Raw genomic sequence first — 23,498 nt, forward strand, 5'->3', positions numbered from 1 at the left:
ATATGAATTTGGTGGGGGATATAAACATTTAGTTCATAACAGTAGGAAAAAGTAAGAAAGGGAGGAGCTGGCACCAAAGGCTATCTGCTTTTGCCTCATGGATATAACTGTGTCCCATGGTCACACCTAACTACAAGAGAGGCTGAGAAAATGAGCTTTTGGCATTTATAGCTTCAACAATAGAGGTAGGCCGTTGATACTGAAGTAGAAGATGGAGGTTGGGCCAGATCCCCTACAATATCTGTGGAACCTTTATTATTTAGCATTATTTTCTGAGAGGTATTTACTGATGACTAAGTGTGGACACTGTGCTATTTTCCTTGAAAAGGAACAAGATAAGCTAGCGGGCCTTGGGGAGCTTGCTGTTCAGGAAGGGAAATAGATTAGTAAGTCAACATCTATTCATGGTGACAAAAGCTATGGGAAAGGGATGGCTTTACCACACTGTCCCATATAATTGGAGACACAGAGGAGGGACTTTGCCCATTGGTCTGAGAAAAGGCAGTTGGTTTGAGACATGTTGAAACAATATTCTTGGTGTCTAATGCGATTGTGGGTGAGAAATAGGCAGGAATTGAAGATGATCTCTCACTTTGCAGATTCGGAGAATGGGTGAATGGTTAGAAAACAAATATGATTTGGGGCACGTGCAGTCTAATGTGCTCTTATGGGACATTTGAGAGGAGCTACGAGTGTGCAGTTGGACAAATAACGTTAACATTGATTCAGCTCTCTCTCTGGGTCAAGTACTATGTGCCAAACTCTTCGTATTGATGAGCTCTCTTAACTCTCACAACACAGCCTGTCCCCATCACCATTCTCCTCATTTTATAGAGAAGGAAACTGAGCCTGAGAAAGCTTAACTACCTCATCTAGGGTTACACAGCCAGTAAGTGACGGCACTCAGATTTGGGTCCAAATAGTCTGATTTTAGTCTCTGCTCTTAACCCTTTATTAATTCAACACATATTTACTGAGCATCTATGATGTAGCAGGCGCTGTTCCAGATGAAGGGAATATAGTGTATAAGACAAAATTCTTGTTCCCCTGGAGCTTACATTTTACTCTAAATAAAAAAATATAATATTGTATAAGTAAGTCTTATTATAGCATACATAATAAAATAATTGACTTAAATGTGTAGTCATTTTATAAATATCATATAGTAATAGTGTAACTATATAATAACAAGGGTTTAATTTTAGTAGTGATACTGCTATTACTGTACCACACTGCCTCATGGCAGAACTGAAACCAGCGCAGGGCCGAGGTAGCAAAGAACCCGTCCTGGAGCTGATGCAGGGTTGGGTAGGTGACACTGCTGTATGTGGGGCTACAGAGTGAACACCTAGGAGAGCCACGTTTCCAGAAGGATGTCTTGGCCGAGTGGCGCTGGTTTTGATAAGTGCTTTGTCAAGGGAAGAGGTAAGTGTACATGATACAACCAAAGCATGGGGAATGCCAAGGCAGGGAACAGGCCAAGAATGAACACCAACGTCAGTCAGTTAAATGGCAGAACTCGGACAAAACTCAGGTGTTTTCTCTGCAAATCTAGCATGCAGCTGAAGATACGCCAGGAGGGTCTGAGTTAGTCTAAAATTATCTACCTCTTTCTGTTTTCTTTCTAACCTCAGGGTCGTGGTCAGAGCTAGGAATTTATATAGGGAGTTCTGCTCTGTTAACTAGATGAGATTGCATCTCATTTTCGATTTTAGAGTGCCAGGCTGTAGACTTACACCGTGAACCTGAGTGGAGGCCTTTATGGCATAGGGATGGGACATCTTCCTATGGTCGAAGAAAATAAACAACTAAATTACTGTATCTCCAAAGAAAAGAAGATAATTACAAAGGTCTATTTCCGCAGGGACCAGGTTTGCTCAGGAGATGAAGGAAATTATTTACATCATGCATTGATCTCACTATCAAAACAGGGGCAAATAGAAGAATAAAAGGAAACAAAAGAGGAAGACAGCAGATTAAGGTGGAAAAAGGGGGAGTTTCTTTAGCAGAATGACTAAGATCTTAGCACCCAGTCTAGGCAAATATGACACAGAAAATGAGCTCTGGGAGGCCAGATTAGTAGACCTAAGAATGGCTGGGAGAAGTACTTCCGTCTGAGTCTTCCTCCTTAATGAAGGGATTGCTGTACAGCTGCTCTAAGACCAGAAAAGGTAATGGATCTCAGGGAGGAGATGGGAATAATTCCTGAAGGAATTCTGAATTTAGGAAATGGATGAGGGATGTCTCTATAAAACTGCAGATAGATATTCCCGAAGAAGAACAGTTGGGTACGTGTCCCTCGAGAGCTGAGACAGCATGCACAATATTTGGACAGATGTGAAGAGGAGGCCTGAGAAGCCAGGATAAAATTCTCAAGGCATTGGGTGGTGAATTTGTAGGTGGTTCTGTTATCATAGATGGGAAAGCAGGAAATGCCTTTGCCCCAAGGGGAACCTGCCAGGGCAAGTAAGACCTACTCTAAGGGGGCCAGGCAAAATAAAATTAAATGAGGTCAGTCCTGAGTTGGCTATTGATCTGATGAGGTCATGCCTCCTGAGGGGGATTGAACAACTCAGAAAGTGAAGATCGAAAAGATTTGTTTGAAAATTGTATGCTTTGTAAACTGTTCACTCCTTGACTTGGTATCAGATTCTCTGGGAACCCCAAAAGGCAAACTCTAGAGGAGTAAGTTGGAAAGACAAATGTCTGGGCCAGAAAAGCAATATGAAAGCAGACAATAAGAAAGCACTAATCCAATTAGAAAATGGGCAAAAGATCTGAACAGAGATTTCTCCAAGAAGATATACAGATGGCCAACAGGCATATGAAAAGGTGCTCAACATCATTAGCTATCAGGGAAATGCAAATCAAAACTACAATGAGGTACCACCTCACTCCGGTCAGAATGGCTATAATTAACAAGACAGGAAATGACAAATGTTGGAGAGGGTGTGCAGAGAAGGGAACCCTTGTTCACTGCTGGTGGGAGTGCAAACTGGTGCAGTCACTACGGAAAGCAGTATGGAATATCCTCAGAAAATTAAGGATAGATCTACCATATGATCCAGCTATCCCACTGCTGGGTATTTATCCAAAGAACTTGAAAACACAAAGGCATAAAGATACTTGCACCCCTGTGTTCATTGCGGCATTATACACAATAGCCAAGACATGGAAGCAACCTAGGTGCCCATCAAGGGATGAATGGATAAAGAAGATGTGGTATTTATACTCAATGGGCTACTACTCAGCCATAAGAAATGATGAAATCCGGCCATTTGTGACAACGTGGATGGACCTTGAGGGTATTATGCTGAGTGAAATAAGTCAGAGGGAGAAAGTCAAATACCATATGATCTCACTCATAAGTAGAAGATAAAAACGACAAAAAAAACACACATAGCATCGGAGATTGGACTGGTGGTTACCTTTGGGGAAGAGGGGAGGGCAAAAGGGGTGATTAGCCCCCTCACATGTGAGGGAATGGACTATAATTAGTGTTAGGGTGGTGAACATGATGTAATGTATACAGAATTCGAAATATGATGTACATCCGAAAAAAATAAAAATTAAAAAAAAAGAAAGAAAAAAAGAAAGTACTAAGCCAGCAAGCAGTTTCATCCCCTCAATAGGGAAGGCTGGAGGTCCCTTTAAGAAGCAAGTTAAACTGCTGTCTCTCAGCTGAGGCTTCTGATGGGAACAGAGGGACGTGGGACACCAGAGGCCCATCACACCCATGGAGAATACAGATGGAACAGAAGGAAATGTTAAAGGCCTGGAATTTTCAAAAGCAGAAGAAAGGCAGGGTCTCTAGGAGCATACACTAGAGGTAAGCTCTTGCTAGGCCCTGGGACACAGGCTTCAGAGCCACCCCTGAGCAGTATCATGAAGATGCTGAAGATGAAACCGTCAGGATTCATTGTGGTGTTGAGGTTATGGAAATAAACAGAGACCATCCAAATGAGAACAAACAGAGGTTATTTCCAGAGTTTGCTGTAGCAAGGGAGTCAGCCACCATCACTTGGGTTTGGCAGAAACTCAAAGGCAAGAGGGGATCAGAGAGCTTTATTGTGAAAAATGGGGAAGCCTTCCAGTGTGTTCTGCTTGGAGGTTATTGGCTCAGGGAATCTGGAAGCAGGGGAACCAGAAGTGGGGCAGCTTGTGTGCTTGATCTGGGGAACCTAGTGGGCTTTCTCTGGTTGGTCCTGAGTTGGAACTGGGAGCAAAAATTTGGAAAGTTGGCAGTCGTTGACCAAGTCCTGACCCTCTGAGCTGGTTCTTGCAGAGGTTGTGGTTTGGCTTCCTGGACTAGTTGCTGCAGAAGTTGTGGGTCAGAGAGTTTTATTTTCCTCTATTGTCTGACCGTTGTCTCTTTGTGTATTTGATCTCTTAAGAGTGAAATTGCCCCAAAGAGCAGATTTCATGGACCTATACATTTCCATAACAGGAAACCTGTGGCTTGGATTGCAAATGGCTATTCACAAAAAAAAATATAGAGGTGATGTCCTTACCAGGAACACATTCTCAGTGCATCACTGGGGTGCCAGGGGCCAAAGGTTCAGATGGGAATGGAAAAGGTAAAGTTTTGAATATGCAAGAAGGGAAGACAGCAAGGATAGCTGGATTCCTCCCTCCCACCCTCCAAGAAATACAGTGTTCTAATTAACCTGTTGATGTGTGATATTGCCCACTTGATTCTAGGGGCACAGATCATGGATTCTGGACAACTGGCATAGCGTGACTGGTGTTCAAGCAAGGCTGAGACCAAGAGGATTTTTCAGACTACCTTATCCTCAGATGACACCGGGGCTGTGCTATGTATTTTTATTAAAATAATAAAGAATAAAAATTGGTTTCAGGGTATGTCATTGTGAATAGAATGATTTTTGTACGGTAGAGGGTTTGCTTGTATTTTCTAAATTTAGGGATGTATGCTGAGACACTCTTGTGCTCAGTTCACCCTTGGGTTTCTTTAAAGGAGAGGTACATGAAGGATTTGGGTTCCATTAATGCAACTTTGGAAGGAGTTGCTCCCATTCCAGTGGACAACACCGCATGCTGAAGCTGCTGATAGAACTCTGACTTGAGCTGAGCAAGCCCCTCTGACTGAGATTAAGCAGAAAAATAACCTTTGGGGAGTTGATTTCAATTTTAATTCCTTTGAACTCCTACTAAAGAACTTTGTGTTGAAGTTCTTTGGACTTTAATTTTATTTTGAAAATTTAATGATGGGAGGATGGTTATATCCAAATTTGGAACATTATTATATTATTGACCTGTATTACAAAATATTATTATATTGTCATTTGGTCTTATAATTTCTGGTGATCTGTATGGGACAACGTGGCTGGACATAAAATGGGACAGTAAGTCTAACAGGCAGGGAACTCTGAGTCTAGCACAGCAGGGATTTGGACCAGTTATTTTATTTAATTTACTGTCCTTACCCATCAAAGCTTTTTTGGGTAAAAGCTAGACTGTCCCCAGTGGTCCTAGGAGACTACACAAGGGAGCACTGTTTGACGTTCGGGAATATTCTCCTACAGGTGAGAGCGGAAAGAGCCTTGGGTCTCCTTAATCATTGTCGTGAGAGAGAGTGGGAGACGGAGTTGAACTAAGTGAACTTAGTCTGGAAATGTTTATCTTGGAACTAACAAGAAGTGAATAAATTTTCTTAACAGTTTTGTTTTGGGAATATTCGGTATTGTAAAGGATATAAGTTCTTCCTGAATCGATCAATAAATGGTCTTAGGGTGGGATCCTCCAAAAGCAGCCTCAAGACAGGGATTTGGGTACAAGGGGTTTATTTGGGAATCAGGTGAAGGAGTGGGGATGTAAGACAGGAAAAGAGGAAAACTAATAAAGAGAGCATTCAGAGGAAGGACCGCTGTGGGCACTGGGGCTCAGCCCTCCTGGGGAACCTCTGAAACAGAGGTGGAACACGCCTCAGAGCTATTCCACTGAGAGTGGGGCTGCTGGGGACCCACCCGCCAACTTCTGTTCCTCAGTTGTTGGGAGTTGTTCCTGGGGTTGTTAACTTCTCAGCATACTGACTAATGATGCTTTTGTGCCCAGAGAAATGCAGGGGTTTGAGATAGGAAGCCATCACTGTGTATGGGAACTCTCGTCTTAGGTTGGTGATGGCCTCCAGGCTGGGTCAAAGGAATATGAGTGGACGCCGATGGAATTTACATAAGTCTAAAGCACACCCCAAAATCTAATAGAGTCTTTTCTGTAATTCAACCAGCTGATTCAAACATTCATTTGGAAGAAAAAAATGCAGTAGGAAAGCCAAGAAACTTTGGAAACGTTAGGAAAATGTTGGATGGAACACAATAAAAAATCCAGAAACAGACTAATATGTAACAAAATTCAGCATATGATAAAAAAGTATTTTAAATTTGTTGTGGAAGATGGTCTATTCAGTAAATGGTATTGGGACAACTTGCTGTCCATTTGGAAAACAAGTGAACTATATTCCTAGTTCACACCATAACCAAAATAACTCAGATGAATTAAAAAGCCAGATATACACCAACAAACAGAAACCCAATACAAACCAGGAACTGTCAAAGGAAAAGATGGGTAAATTTGACTGCATTAACACAAAAACTTCTCTATTTAAAAAGATACAATAAAGTTAAAAAGTAAGCCATAAGTAGGGAAAAAAATACTTTAAACATATAACAGGAAAAAAAAGGATTAATATCCAGAATAGATAAAGAATTTGACATCAGTAGGAAAAAGACAACCCAGAAGTACAGGCAATTCACAAGATTAGGAAATACATGTACCCAGTAAACCCAGTAAACGTGATCCACTTCACTAGGAGTCAGAGAGCGCTTCCTTCCTTTCTCTCTCTCTCTCTCATTTGATTGTTATTAATCCCTTTAATTTTTGCCAGTGTTGTGAATGTGGGAGAAAATGTATTTTCCTCCCATTGGTGCAAGGATAATTAGGTAAAGCATTTTTGTGAAGGCGATATAGGCAATATGGCAGCATCTACCGTTTTAATAATTATGCATACCCTTTGACCAGCAATTCCATTTCTATGTATTTATCCTAGTGAAAAATCTGATGTGCAAAAACAGACATAATGCATAAGATTGTTTATTGCAGCATTGTTAATAACAATTAGAACTGGAAACAATCTGAAACATCCGGTAGTTTGGGAATGGTTTATAAATAGTGGCATGTCTGTACTATGACAGGCTGCATAGTAGTTAAAACGAATATGCTAAATCCGTAAGAACTGACAAGAAGAGCTATCTAATGCACAGTGAAAAAAAGCAAGTTGTAGAATGATAGATTAGTATTACTTCCCAGGCCTATATTTTCTATATGTTTATATATATATGCAAATCAACACATAGCAAAAGGTCTGGTGTGATAGTCACCAAACACTGTGGGAAGCGAGACTGCGGTGAACGGGACTTTCGCTCTATATGGGATGAGTTCTTTACGATGAGGGTATATTCATGTATTACTAATTAAATTAGTCATTTTATTTTATTATATTATTATTATTATTTTAAGATTTTATTTTTCCTTTTTCTCCCCAAAGCCCCCTGGTACATAGTTGTGCATTTTTTTTAGTTGTGGATCCTTCTAGTTGTGGCATGTGGGATGCCACCTCAGCATGGCTTGACGAGCGGTGCCATGTCCATGCCCAGGATTCGAACCAGTGAAACCCTGGGCTGCCAAACCAGAGCATGCAAACTTAACCACTCGGCCATGGGGCCGGCCCCTAAATTAGTAATTTTAAATGCTTTGTTTCAGAGTTTGAAAATATTGCCTTATATCTTATTTATTTTGAGGATACTGATGCTTGATGTGGTGGAGTGTCACACAGACCTGGGTTTAAATTCCAGATTTACTATTTAATTATTTCTGTGCTTTTAAATGACTACTGAAATTCTCTGGGACTGTTTTCTTATTTGCATAACAAGGGAAATATCACCTACCTTGTTGTGAGAATTAAATGAGATAACGGTATGTAAAGTACCCACAACTGTTTGGCACATTACAGCTGCTGAATAAATGTTAGTGTCTTTCCTCATTAGGTCATTGCTCTGCTACAAGACAAAAACGAGGCATTTCATACGCATCCAACAGTGACATCCTTGTTTGGAAAGCATTGTTCTAATGATTTCAAATATATCCATCCATTCATTCAATATTGTCTTATATGTAACCCAGTTGCCGCTTATCATTTATTCTGGCCTTGCTCTGAGTCCTTGCTAACCATTTTGACAAAAGGGAAGTTGATATTGATCAATATAATTTATCAAGTTTCTACTGTGTAAGGTATTATGGGGTGAGGGACAGAGTAGAAATAAATATTAGAAACACTCCTTGTCCAGTGGGAGCTTGTGGTTCAATCAGGAAACCAAGATACGTAGGAAGAAGAGCTACCATATGAGGATGTAGACAAATAGTGGTACAAAAAATGCAGACCTGATAAGGTAATGATCTGTTTATAGTGAGGGTCAGCGTACTGTACGTATCGGAGATCTCATTGCTGTCTTTATAGTGAGAACGTGGCTGAAGAGGTTGATTGCATCAATCCCCTTTTATAAGAATCTGAAGGAGAAATATTTTGTCTCAATATGTTTTCAGGGATAGTTGTGCTTCTCCTCAGCCATTTTTTAAAAAATATTTTACGGGCCCAGAAAATCTGGCAACTCAATGATTCTCAAATGCTGATCTTCAGACTGTGGTAAGTCTATAAGAAATGACAACAAAAGTGACATTTATGTATGTGTGTGTATTTTAGAGTTTTTTCTAGCCGTGGAATGTAGTCTTTAGACATTACACACACGTTTCCATCTGTCATAGTATCAAACTTTAGAGTGTGTTGTCTTTCAATTGATGCCATAATTGAATCTTCATTGGGCTATTTGAGCATTCTATTATGCTAGATGCTTCTAGGTAGTGGGTAACATGTGAAGACCAGTGAATCCTATGAATGTGTGAACCTACTACTGTGGTATTTTTTCATAAAGTGAATTCCTGGGTCAGAAGTAATGTTGTATGTGGTAACTAACGACGAGTAAGGTATTCTGCAAGACCACGGATGGTGTTGCTGGTACAAGCATTGAGAGCAAGGAAGGCAAATCCACTTTGACAATAAATGTCTGTTAAACTGGACACGTTGATGCCACCTCCATGATGCAAATAGTCCAATGAAACCAACCTGCCATCAGTTGACTGGCTGGTTCCTCTATGGGCCGGTGCCACTGGATGTAATATTTTCTCTCTTGCTGCTTTGTCTTTTGACAGTTTGATTATGATGTATCTAGGTGTGGATCTCTTTGAATTTATCTAACTTGGACTTTATTGATCTTCTTGAATGTGTAGCTGAATGTTTTTCATCAAATTTGGGAAGTATTTGGCCATTGTTTCTTCAAATACCTTCTGCCCTTTGACACTCTCTTCTGGGATGGACTCCCAGTATGGATATGTTGTCATGTTTAGGATAGTGTCTCACAGATCTCTGAAGCTCTGTTCATCTTTATTCATTATTTTTTCTTTCTCTTTCTCAAAATGCATCATCTTGGTTGACCTACTTCATGTTCACCAATTATTTTTTCTGCCGGCTCAAATCTGCCTTTGAGATCCTCTAGTGAACTGTTCATTCCAGTTATTGAATTTTGTAACTTCAGAATTTCTATTTGGTTATTTTTAAAAAATAATTTTTATGACTTTATTAATATTTCCTGTTTGGTCAGATGTCACTCTTATACTTTCCTTTAGTTCTTTACACATAATTTCCTTTCATTTTTTTCAACATATTTTAAAAAGCTAATCCAAAGTCTTTCTCTAGTAGGCTCAAGATCAAGCTTCCTCAGGGACAGTTTTGATTGACTGTTTTTTCCCCGTGCATAGGGCTACTTTCTTTTTTCTTTGCACGTCCTGTAATTTTTATCTGTTGTTGTTGAAAACTAGACACTTAAAACATTTTGTGGCAACTCTGGAAATACAATTCTCCTATTCGCCAGTGTTTGTAGTTGTTGATATTTGTTGTTGTTGTTGCTATTGTTGCAGATGATATTTGTTTGTTTAGTGGCTTTCCTGACCTAATTTGGTAAAGTCTGTTTTTGTCACGTGTGGCCTCTGAAGTCTCTGCTCCGTTAGCCGAGAGGTCAGCAACTGATCGCACAGGGACTTCCTTCAAAGCTTTGAGTCAACAAGTCTCCCAGTCCTTGCAGAGGGACCCTGCGTGCATGTTGGGCACCCCTTCAATGCTCAGGCAGGTTTCTTTTTGCTTTAACCTTTACTTCCTGCTTGAGCAGACTCAAGATAAGCCAGAAGTGAGAGGCTAAGCTCTTCTCAGCATTTTTCTGGGCATGTGCAGGGCCCTGCACATACACATGCCCTTCTAGATTCCCAGGAATGTGTCAGAGCCTTTCAAAGACTATATGGACTTTGCTTTTCCTTTTACGTTTCTTGAGCGGCTTGTTTTTTGTCCCAACGCTTATTGCCACCTCAGGCAACTGTAATGTTAAACAATTGTTGCTGATTGTTTTTGATAAATGGCTTCTGAGGAAAAGGTTGTTCACACTGAGTGAGTTCTGGGTCAGGTCACATAAATTGAGAGAGTCCAGGGGACTGTCAGAGGTCAAATAGTAACAATTCTCTGGAGCAGTGATTCTGGGATACTCCAAGCCTGTCTGCTTCCTCCAGTGGCTGCTAGGCTGCCAGTTTTCACTGTGATTGTAGAATTGTGGTTTTCAAGGCAGCTTTGGAGCTGGGAAGTGGAAGATGGGAGTAGGGCAAATTAAAAGGCCACGAAATTGGCTATTCTTACCAAGATTCAGTTCTTTTTCTTGAACACTCCTTGGATTGTTGCAAACCTTTGATTAGTTTCCTGAATTTTGGAGAAGTTGACTTTTACTATTTTGCTGATGTTCTCTTTGCCTTTATAGAGACATGCGTTTTTCAGAGGTCCTTATTCCGTCCACCATTCCTGCTGACGTCCCTCTTACATGTGGCATCTTCGATTCTGCTTCTGCAATATTTGCTGGGATATATATGCTGGTATCACTTCTTCAAACCTTTTATCACATGTGTTCCCATGTTTTTTTCCAGTTCCCAGACCCTGTGGCTAAACTATTAGCCATTGTTGAAGAATCAGGATGGGTCCATCCCTTTCACCATCTCTCTGTCCAGGCAAAGTGGATAATCAGATATACTACTTAAAATTTTGCCCAGGAAAGGATTTCTCATTATTTTTCAGACACTTTGGAGTGAATCAGTAATATTCCTTCTGCTTGTGCCACAATATTGTATAGACTATCTGTGAACCAGACCTGAGTTTTATCTTCCTCGGTCAAAAGGTCACAGAAAACTTCCATGAGGCTGTCGGTATGGACTGAGGGGTAAATGGCAATGCAACTGGAGTGATTGCTATGGGAGTCTAAGCCAACACAACCTACTGTGTTTTAGGACCTGGTGAAGCCTGATCTCGCATAAACCACTTTCATTTGATGATGGATTACTGCTGGGTACACCCAATTTTGTGGTTGATGGGTCAGATAACGATGGGCAGTTAATGAGGGGAAGCTCAGACAACATGGTCACCCTGATTAGAAGTTCAGGCTCTACTAGGGCCTACTAGTGAGCCAAAAACTATTTCTCAAAATCAGAATAGTTACTGACAGAAGACATGGCGTTACATCCTATGGGTCTGCCCTCTAATTCTCCTATTGGGGTTTACCAGAAGTTCCATTAAGCATTCTTATTTGCCACAGCACCACGGGTACAATTGTAACTGCTGGACCATGAGGCCTAAGTGGCAATACAGTTTGCATTGCAGCCTGGATTTATCCTAAAGCCTTCTCTTGCTCTGGGCCCCAATAAATATTGGCAACTTTATTTGTTATTTGATAAATGGAACACGTGGGATATATTGCCTCCAAAATCCCACAAGGCTCAAGGTGATGGTGCCTCCTTCTTAGTGGCGGGTTCTACAAGTGTAGCAATTTGTCTTTAAGAGAAATGTGCCACTCTGTTCCAGGCCACCTCACCCCTAGGAACTTCACCTAGGACGTAGGTCCCTGGTTCAATGGGGTTTATCATTAATCCTGTGTCTTACTAAGGCTCTTCCTGAATAGAAATACTTTTCGTTTTCCGGGCTTAACTGGCAAAACATCATCAATGTAGGGGGCCAGTGTGATACTCTGGAATGTCTGGATGATCAAGGTCCCTCAGACTAGATAATGAGCAGGGGAGCTAAGATAAGCCAGAAAATATATACTGCTATACATGTTGTACCCACATACCAGCTCAAGCTCTTTTCTCATTCACTTTTTAAACTTATATGAATGAATGAATTATTTTGAATAAGTAGCACAAATACATAGTACAAAATTAAAAATGTATGAAAGTGTTTGTGGGTAAAAATGCATTTCCCTGCTACTCTATCCCCTAGTCCTTCAGTTTCTCTTCCTAGAAACAACCACTATCTCAAATTTCTGGTCTATCTAGCCATTAACAATGTCTTAAGGGAGAAATGTATATACACACACACACACATACGTACATATATATATGTTGATATGTCTTTACAGTATGTGTGTGTATATACGCATATACATCTACACACACAACCACATACCTGTACACATACACACATATCTTTATAACACAAGTAATAGCATGCTCTTTATAATGTTCTGCATTTGTTTTTCATTTAACACCACATCCTGGAGATCATTCCACATCAGTTCTTGTAGAATTTCTTTGTAATGGCTGAAAATAAATATCTATTCTGTGGATATGCTTTAATTTATTTAACCATCTCCCAATTGATTTAGATCATTTCCATTTTTTTTTTTTGGCTATGAAGAGCAATGCTGAAATGAATATCCTTTATATGTGTCTTTGTCACGTACATGCTTATATCTACAGGGTAAATTCCTACAAGTTCATTCATTTGTTTTTACTTTAATTTGGCTTTTATTGAATATGTGGAGTCCTGTGTACATAAATGGTTATATCTACTGGGTAAGTTCCTACAAGTTCATTCACTTATTTCAAATTTAATTTCAACTCATATTGCGTATTTAAGCCTCCTTAAAATCTTTTTGTAACATTATGAGGTACAATAAATACGTAAAATAAATAAAAGCATCGGATTAGTAAGTTCTGAATTTCATATATATTTAAAAGCTTAGATACTACTTCTGTAATATTTGCTGAGCTGTATTTGGATAGTTTGCGCATTTCCAATAAAGCTATGTTACCACACGGTTAACAAAGAAAAGATTTGCACACGGTAAAATGTTTATAATATGTTAAACTAATAAAGCAAGTTGCCAGGTGTCTCGTTAACCCTCTAGATCTCTTCTCCACGTTTTCCACCTTGCTCTGTGGCCTGGGAGGCTGACTCATGTGGTCTACGCCAGGGGTGGGTAAACTATGGCCTGCAGGCCAAATCTGGTCACGTCCATTTGTTTAAATATTGTCTATGGCTATTTTTATGCTACACCTGTAGGTCTGAGTATTTGTAACAGAGGCCATATGGTCCACAAAGCCTAAACCATTTGTTATTTGACTCTTTATAGAAAATGTTTGCCACCCACAGTCTGGGCCACTGGTTCCTTTGCCCTCGTGGCCCCTGTTGGGTTCAGTCATTGGGGAGCGTGGCAGGAGATTGGAGGGATGGAGGAGAGGGGAGGTGGGGACTTTATTCCTTTAATTGCCTCCTTATGTGATTGTTTCTGGATGGTTCTGTTTCTGGACTGAATGTCTCAAGTCCTCTCAGGGCCCCTCTCCAATCAGCCCTCTCTGGCTTTGGGTTCTGATAATCTCACCCCATCTCACCCCTTCTGTCCCAGGGGTAACACTTTCCTGCTGTCATTAGCCCTGGGGTCCTGCACTATCCCTCATGGTTTCCTGAACCTTTGCCCATAACTATGCAACTAGCCCTTTATTAAACTTTCCTTAATTTATCTTTTTTTTTTTTTGAGGAAGATTAGCCCTGAGCTAACATCTGCTGCCAATCCTGCTCTTTTTGCTGAGGAAGACTGGCCCTGAGCTAACATCTACGCCCATCTTCCTCTTCTTTATATGTGGGATGCCTACCACAGCATGGCTTGCCAAACGGTGCCATGTCTGCACCAGGGATCCAAACCAGCGAACCCCGGGCCGCTGAAGCGGAATGTGCAAACTTAAACGCTGCACCACTGGGCTGGCCCCACGGCTCTCCCTTAATTTATTTTAATTTAAAGATACCTTCTGCTCCTGCTAGGACTTTGACTGATAAAGCAGATTACAATACTCCATATATATATGTATATATATGTATAGATAGATAGATATTCTGGGATCCTAATTTTACGGAAAAACAGAAGATACTGAAAATAATTTCACAGAAATGGTAACAGTGTTTCTCTGTGCATAGTGAGATTATCAGTGACTTTTAGTACTTTCTTCTTGCTTTTTGTTGAAGCTATGTGGTGAAGATACCTTACTTTTGTGCTAAGGAAGGAGCTAAATAAGTAATATAATAAAAAAAGTTCAGAATCGTTGGGTGTATAGTTAGCTGGGTCAAACCCAGGTATATCCTAAAGCTCAGTAACCATTGTTGCCTCTTCTAGAAAGCAGTGCACAGAGGGAGAGGGCGCCGCCTTTAGAATCAATGAGCTTGCTCTATCACTCAGGGTTTGGTCATGAAAACAGACAGAGGACCCATATACCCACATTCATATGCCTGTGCATGCTTGTGTACACAGACACACATATACACACAGAGAACTGGAAAGGTGCATCAGCCCTATATCACCTTTATTTCAGTTGTTGTGCACTCATCTTGTACAATGTGATGCATGCATGTTATGCCTGCAGCTAGGATGGTGACTATGCTCAGTATAACTGCCCAGTGGCAGTGCTAATGTCTGCTTGGGCTCCAAGATCTAGGTCTCTGAGTTCTTGCATGCCCAGCCACTGCTCTCCAATGCATGCCACTGTACTGTCTAGTTGGGTCCTAAAGGACTTACGATGTTGGCTATGTGCTCTTCCAGATTCAACCATCTCCCAAGAATCTTGGGACTGTTGTTCAAGTTTGGATCATCAGCCCAGACTCCTAGACTTTCCTTGCAGTCCTGTCAAGTTCCACTTTGGGGTCTTGGTGGCCAGTACCACTCTGACCTATCTTGACGGTCTTCCTTAACTTCAAATTCCCAGGAGCAGTGGTTGGGGTCTGTTTCTCTTTCTTTGCAGAGACCTCGAGCTCATGCAAATTGATCTCTGAGACTAGCTCTGAATAAAAAAAGCTTGCATTTGTCAGGCCACAAAACGTTCCATTGTGACCTTTCTGTAGGACGATGATCTCTGTCAAGAGTTGAGCTAGAAAGAGCTGAGCTTCCAGGTGTTGAGGTGGTCAAATAGAACAACCAAGCAAAATGAAACTAGCAGCCAAGCCTCCAGTCACCTACTGTGAGAGCATAAAGCAAGAGGGCAAACAACAGAAGCGCCAGATACCCCAATGTTCCATTTTTTGAAGTGTCAGTGGGTGAGGGTCAGGTGGATTAGCTTAGATTTGGGAGTCGTCTCATTAGTGGGGAGCCCCGAAGAAAGGCTTCTGCTGTTATGGAGCTGGGGGCTGAGGGGGGAGAAGAGAGGGAAAAGTTAGGAGTGGAAAGTACTGAATATTGAGTTAAAATGGTGCCTTCAGGGCCCACCAGATAAGGTGGTTACAGCAAAGGTGCTTGGTCAAGGGTCTTCCAATAAGGGGGTCTCCTTACGGGAGCACCTACGCTAGGAATGGAGATATGTGTCAGTGCGTGGCTGAGTCCTCAACAGCAACTCCCTCCAGATGTGCATGCAGCAAGTCTGGTGTAAGGAGGGCAGCTTTCCCCATGAGGCCTGCCAGGTGAAGCCTTTGTAATCGCCTGTGGTCGGGCCTGAGAAATCACACATAGCATTTTGGCCTGGAGCTGGACCCTGAATGTCTACTTTCTCTACACTGAAAAAACTAGGGCAAAGAAGGTCACTCCTAGATGTCTTGTTAATATCTGCCTCTCTCCACACCAGAATCTGGTCTTGAGACAAGAATTCAAGTACAAGTAGTTTACTTGAGAAGTGAAGGAAAACACAAGTACAGACACAGGGGAGTTGAAAATGGCATGGCATCAGGCTAAGCAGTTTTTTTGTGTTGTGTCATTATTCCTATTTTGCAGAAGAGAAAACTAAAGTTTAAGGAGGTGAAGTGGCTTTCCCAGGGCCCACAGCTGGTAAGCAGCAGAGTCTTTTCTGATGGCAAAGGCCATTCTGTAACCAGCGCACTCACTGATTTCTGCCCCAAATAGAAAATCAAAGAGAACATGCAAATGAAAAGCTAAAATAAATGCAACAAAGTTTTTTTTCTAATCCAATGCTTAGGTTGGAAGTTGATTCTCACTTTATTTTATTTTTTAAAAGCAAATGCATTTATCCTTTTCACAGTAGCTCTGGGAAGCTTGTAACTGTTGCCTACGAGCTTCAGGGGTGTGGAACCTCCCCAGGAGGATGCATTTTGCTAAAAGCCTGGAGAGCACAGGGAAAGAATAGTAAAAAGGACCATGTTGGGCAGATCAAATACTGATGACGGAGGAACAGAGGCAGAAAGAAATTGAAAGAAAGTGAGAGAAAGAAATGAGGACGCTGAGAATATTCGTGTATGTCCCCATGTATGTCCCCATGGAAAGCAAAATGCCTCGGATTTCTAGGACAGGATGTAACCACAAAAAGCGCTGAGTCATACCCGTCTTTCTAGGAATGAACATCAGCGTGGACAGAAGGCATGGACGGCCCTGAAACACGAAGGAAGTGCCATCATGGGGATGGTCCTGCGCTCACTCTAAGCTTGTTATTGTGTGGAGAAGAGTTTAAATTTGGGTAGGGGGTTATGTAATATATCCTCTAAGGTCCATTTCAACTTTAATTCCAGCTATGATTCCTTATAGTTTGATATTTTCAAGAATTTGCTCAAGAGCTCCTTATCCCCTGCCCCTCCAGTTATATTTCAGTCACACCTTCCCCGGCTCTCTCTTTTTCCATCTCCCTCCCCCTACCCTCTCATAAACTTTTTGAGGATATGGAGCTTTTTCTCATTTTGTTTATATTTCCCATTGTCTCAAGTTCTGAATTATACATATATTTCGCATTTAATAATTTCCTGTTGAGTGACTGAGGTATGACAGCTCAGAGTAAATTATGCATCCTACTATTTGTGGAGCTTTCCTCTTGACATAGAAGACAAATTTCTGTCGAGAGGAGGAATTTAATTTAGCAAATATTTATTGAGTGCTGGCTATGTGCAAGCTCAGACAGAGGCTTCAGGGAGCCTGCAATGTAGTAGATGGGATAAAATGCAGCACCAAATAATCGTTAGAATTAGGAAGGCAGCAAAGCTGAGACATAAAACAAACTGAAAAGGCAAAGGGAAAAATGGAATTTAATTTTTCAAAAAGATAAAGCATTGAAATAGTCACACACAACTTATCTTATGCTAAATATTACTTCTATTTTTATAGGTTTGTTTTGTTTTTTCACATTGGGGGAACATTGTAATCTTTTCAGTTTCCATGTCTGGCCATGGTTAAGGCACAGGGGTGCCTACAATAGTCCTCATCTTAATTGCCAAGCACCTTAAAGTTTGCATAGTGTTTCCACACATATCACTCATTTCAGCACAACTGTGTGAGAGAGACAAGGCAGGTGGCATCCCTATTTCACAGACAATACAGTTGAGTCTTAAATTAGATGACTTGCTAGTAGCTGGTGAAGACTGTGCAGCTTTTTAAGATCAGACTCTAAGGAAAGGGCCAACTGTGGTTCAAGAGCAGGTTCAAATGTACCTGAAAGGCACCACGAAGATGAAGGGTGTGTTGGAGGCAAGCTTTAAGGAAGAGTCAAGGTTCCAAAAGGGGAAGATGGTAAGAAGGTCTTGTCAGGGAGGGACAATCACACTGAGAAAGGCAATTAGGCAGGAAGATGGAGGGCTCATTCAGGGCACAGCATTTAGTCCAGTTGGTTCAGAGGTAAGTAAGAATGCAGAGAAAAATCAAGAGCAGGAACTAGCAAATGAGTACCATCATGCCTTTCGAAGTTACCCTCAGACTGGAGCCATCTTCAGGCAGGTGACTTGCCTCTTGCCTTTGACTAGTGGTCTGGGATAAGGAGGAAGGACAGGCAGAAGCGATGGGTGGAAAATGATCCAGATCGTTTTGTAATGGAGGTGAAGAGCTGCCACCCAAAGCAGGATCTCTGACTCTCTTCTTTTTTTATTTTCATACCAGTATTCCCATCCCCCACCCCGCCCCCTACATCCAGTAATTCTCCTGTTGGTTCAGCAACTTCCCTATGGTTTTAGAATTCCCTCTGTCTTTTTCTTGTGTATTTCTCCATTTGTGACCCTAGAAACATAAAAAGAAAATCATACCACACTGTAATAAGAGTAAAAGAAGCCCCTGAATCCACTGAAAGGTTGTTTTTGTTTGATAAGGTCATATTGAATGGATCAATAAGACTAGACCTCGAATCACATCAACTCCCTTGGCCTTTCCCAGTAAGTCAAAATCAAGGACAGTGATGATGCTGTATTTAGGTTTAGAGATAAACCAGTTAAGGAATATGCCAGTAGCTTCTGCTTGCTTAAAATTAAGTCATTTACCTTGATTCATCTATCCATCCATCCGTTCAAGCAAACATTCCTTGGTTCAATAGAAAGTCGTTGAGAAACTACAGTATATCAGAAGCACTCTTCTTTCAAGAACCGTATAGTCTAGCGTCTTGGTTATGGTTGCTTTTGAGATGCATTGTTGGCACCAGACCTAGGATCTGAGCCCCCCAGGGATGAGAGTTGGATGACATGTGTTCCCTGAAGACCTAGATTTTCCAGCTACTTTCCGTGTGGACTAGTATGCAAGAGTGGGTGCCTACCTGGGTGCCTACTGCCTCCCAACTCCCCTCTCTGGACTCACCATCTCCATCCAAGCCTGGGGTTTGTCCTGAGCCCAGGGCATTTCCCCTAGTACCTGCCTCATCCTGCTGTGTGGTTCAAGAGTCAGGCTTTTCTCTCATCTGCTCTGTGTTCCTGTGGATATTCCCACTGTGCCTTGTTCCTAAGTTGTGAAAACTTGCCTGTTCATAAAACTCCATCTTTGATCACTGCTAACCAAATATAACCTTTATAAAGATGATAACCACTAAATAAAAATATGTAATGTAGTAAAAAGATAAAATTGGTCTTCATGTCTCAAAGTTGGCTGTTAAGCCAAAGAAAACTGGAAGTCTTTGAAAAGAATCATTAAGGAATGTTATTCTCAGCTTGGTCATGTGCTCCCATTCTTCTTTGAATCAGAATTGTGAAGGCTTTTGTGGTTTGGCTTCTCTCCTTATTTCAGAAACCTCAAACATTTGAATCACGTCAAGGTGTCTGTCTAGAGGAGCCTATAATTCCTTTTTTCTGGGTAACCTATCAGGATCAGACATTAATGAATAGAGCCTGATGCTATTGAAAAGGATTCATGAAAAATGAACCAATGATAGCTGGGAGCACTTCCAAGATTTTGCCTCTTTAAAAATCCTCATGTATAGATCACTCCAGTCAGCAAGGCTAACAAATCATCCCCAAGATTGGTTAGGGAAGACGTTAGAATCTGACAGCTGACTCTTGGCTGTGAGATTTAACTCTTCCCTGAAGTCTCAGGGTCAAGTAAGTCTGTCCTCTCTTGTGCAAAAGAAACTTTCAAGTGGTCCAACGAAGCCAAGATGAAGCAAATAGGACATTTTCCAACGTAATTTCTTTGAAACCCTTTTTAAAACTAATATTTGCTTGCCAAGAGAGAGAAAAACAATGTTATTTTCTTACATGTCTATCTGAACTATCCAGGAATGAGCTGGATAAATGTGGATGGGGGAAGGCGCTAGAATTTTCCTGCTAGCGTTAAAGGACTTTCTCCCTCTATTGTTTTTACATTTGCCTCTCATCTCCACACGGTGTGTTTTCCACACAACAGTCAGAGTGCTCCTTTTAAAATCTGAGTCTGATCATGTTACACCTTTGCTTAAAACTCTCTGGGGGTTTTCATCTCCCTCACAGTAAAACCCACAATCCTTGGAACGCCTACTGATCCCTCCCTAGGCTTGTCTCTGGTTACTTCTTTGTTTCTCTGTTACCTGCTTCCATCCTTTAACCCTGACAGTCTATTCTCAAACATGAGTCATGGTTGTCCTTTGAAAACATGTATCAGAACATGTCACTGCTCTGTTTATAACCTCCCAGTGGTCCCCCACCTCCCCCAGAATAAAAGCCAAAATCTTTATAGGACAGACATCTATAAGATCTTGCTCTTTTGTCCCTCCAAGAAGTCTTTCTCTTCCCTGCCCTGCTTTATCGCTTTTTTCCATAGAATTTATCACCAACCAATACACTGTATACTTACTTACTTGTTTATGTGCTTTTTTGCTGTCTTCTCATGCTTACATGTAAGCTCCATGATGTTGTTTCTGATTCATTGTTGTATCTCTAGTGCCTAGAACAATGTCAGGGACCCAATATTTGACTCAATAAACATGTAAATACCTGTGAGTGATAGAGTGATATATAGTCAGGTTTACCTGGGAGCTAGTTAGTTCTTTATTGGAAAGCAGAAAAAACAGGGTAATATTCTCTGCTCATGCTATTACCTTTTTTTCCAGTTAATTCCGTTTTATTTTTAAATGTGCAATTATGCATTCTGAAATAATGATAATTTTGTCTCCTCCTTATCATCAGTTCTATATTTTGTTTATATTTTGTCCTTGTTACATTGATTAGAGCTTTCAGGAGAATGAGCGTGATACTGGTGATAGAGAACGTCCTGTTTTGGTCCCAGTTTTAAAGAGAATGCCTCTATGTAGGGTTTATCAACCTTGACCCTATTGACATTTTGGGATGGATAATTCTTAGTCGTGGAGCATGTCGGGTGCTTTGTAGGATGTTTAGCAGCATCCCTGGTCTCTACGTACTGATATCAGTAGCATCCTATCAGTTGTGACAACCAAAAATGTCTCCAGGCATCACCAAGTGTCCCTGGAGGTAAAATCGTGCAGACTGAGAAGCACGGCTCCATTGTTTCAATGTTAAGTTCATCATTTCCAGGCCAGATTTTCTTGTGTCTGTAAGAGACTAATACTCTTTCTCCATGTAGGAGGAAAAATTAATTTAAACTTTTTGGAGGGCGTTTTGGCATCGAGTACCAAGGGCTTAAAAAATGTTTCTTCCCTTTGACCCAATTATTTATTCTCTAGCGATTTATCCTAAGAAAATAATCAAAGGTGTGGACAAAGATTTATGTGCAGGGCTGTCTATTGCTACATTAATTATGATTGTGAAAAACTGGGAAACAACCTAACTGTCTAATAACAGGAATGGCTCAAGAAGTTCAAATATATCATAGGATGGGATATCTTTTCTCTATCAAAAAGTATGCTTTTGGAGAATATTTAATGGCATAAAATAAGCCATATCTATCATAAATGTACGTATATAAAAGATATCTTAGGATTAATAGATATATAACATTATATATATTGTGATAAACTCTATTATATGCACATTCACACACACACACACACAGGATATGATTCCAAGTTGGTAAGAAGAAGCAAACAAACAAAAAGCATCTTATGGCTTTGTTAGAATTATATTCTCCTCTTTACTTGGCCTGGGAGGTGAGGATTGGGGCATTTGTAGCAGAGACCACATGGCTTTCATAAAGGATAAGATCATGAAGCGGTGTGGCCCAGAATTTATGGCCTTTCACCAGGCTGGATCTGTTTGAACACTAACCCTTATCTATTCAAGTAAATCTCCTCAATCTTTGATCAGGAAGAAACAATTAGGAATTATTGGCCATGTTGGCGTTCATATTGGTACCCCGTATCCAATGTGTTGGAATTGAAGCACCTGTTAAAAAATGACAAGATAAAATCAACCTCTCTGCAAAATACACATCAATACACACACACACGATTTTTTTTTTTTGAGGACGATTGGCCCTGAGCTAATATCTATTGCCATTCTTCCTCTTTTTGCTTGAAGAAGATTGTTGCTGAGCTAACATCTGTGCCAGTCTTCCTCTATTTTATGTGGGATGCCACCACAGTGTGGCTTGACGAGCAGTGCTAGGTCCACCCCTGGGATCTGAACCTGCAAACCCCAGGCTGCAGAAGTGGAGCATGTGAACTTAACCTCTATGGCTCCAGGCCTGCCCCTACTAATTTTTTTTCTGAACAACTTTCTGCAATAATAAGATGAAATAAAAATTTAATTTCAACTATATGCCATAAGAAGCACCACTACAGCAATATGGCCTTTTTCGAAGGCATTTATAATAATAGTGCTAGTGTTCAGTTAACGAGTACGTTTTTACCTCATGTGTATTGAAGCTACTATGTGCATGTAAGCCCTTTTTTTTCTCTTTAAAATGTGATATTTAGTTACAGAGAAGCCTCTTCAGGATGCGCAGGGCTTAACAATGCAGTACCTGTATCCAGGATACTTTTGTTTTGTAATAAGAGCCTTTGCCCATGATGTCTTTTTGCTTTATTGTTAGATGGGGTGTAGCAGGATGCTGGGTTTTTTTCCTCCCAGTTTATCCCCTATCTCAGTCATGTAGCATAGCCACACCCTTTTTAGAGAGGAGGCCTTTTACGGGGCAACTCCAAGCTGAGAGGATAGAGAGAGTCTCACAGAATAATAACGCATAGACATTGTGTTAGGAAGTGATCCTCTTGAGGGGCTAATATATGTGATTGTTTTGAACAGCGGTTCCCAAACCACTGTCCGTGTGCGTCAAAATCACTTGGACAATTTGTTAAAACACACATTGCTGGGCTCCACTCCCAGAGTTTCTGATTCAGTAGGTCTGGGTTGGTGGCCAAGAATTTGCATCTCTAATTTCTCAGGTGATGCTGATGTTCCTGGTCTCGGGATGACATTTCGAGGGCTACTGGTCTTGAATCAGATCAGTGCTGGCTGCTTTCTTTCCTCTACCTGCTTCCTCTTTAGTCTATCTGAGTGGTTCAAGGGCTTTCTTTGAGTCTTCAGGTGATGGAAATAAATGACTGACAACCTAAACCGAAGATGGAGAAAAAGAGGAGGTGGGACCCTGGTGAGGATGGGGATGGAGAAGAGGTTTAAGAGACAGGGATCCATGGGGCTAGACTTTCTTCCTCAGCCCAAAAGAGTGTGAGCACATAGGGTACCCTAGAGTACAGAAAATTGAATGCCAAGCTCATCCCACCCATACTTGTGCGTAGGACAAGCTGAATATGAACCACTTGGCATTTACTACTCCAGGTGGACTTAATTTCTACCACAACAGGGGTTTTGAACTTGAAGAAAGTGGCACATTTCTCCAGATACCGTGGGTGTCATTGTTCTCAGAAATGGAATTCATGATCATCCTCCTGATTTTGTTTATAGTGAAAGAGTTCCAGGTAAATTTTGTTTCCTAGAAGGAGAG

At 41.0% G+C, this 23,498-nt stretch overlaps 2 long non-coding RNA genes across 5 annotated transcripts in view; both read left to right on the plus strand.

Moving 5' to 3' along the window:
* The window catches only part of LOC139075980 (uncharacterized), a 294,470-nt gene that overhangs the window by 39,178 nt on the left and 231,794 nt on the right, over window positions 1-23,498 (plus strand). The gene's annotated exons all lie outside the window — the stretch shown is intronic.
* Window positions 1,330-4,861, plus strand: LOC139075983 (uncharacterized). The gene is made up of 2 exons (XR_011527103.1): window positions 1,330-1,425; window positions 4,702-4,861. It is a non-coding gene; the product is annotated as an uncharacterized lncRNA (long non-coding RNA).

The sequence above is a fragment of the Equus przewalskii genome, chromosome 15 (genome assembly GCF_037783145.1).
Source record: "Equus przewalskii isolate Varuska chromosome 15, EquPr2, whole genome shotgun sequence".
Taxonomy (NCBI): Eukaryota; Metazoa; Chordata; class Mammalia; order Perissodactyla; family Equidae; genus Equus; species Equus przewalskii.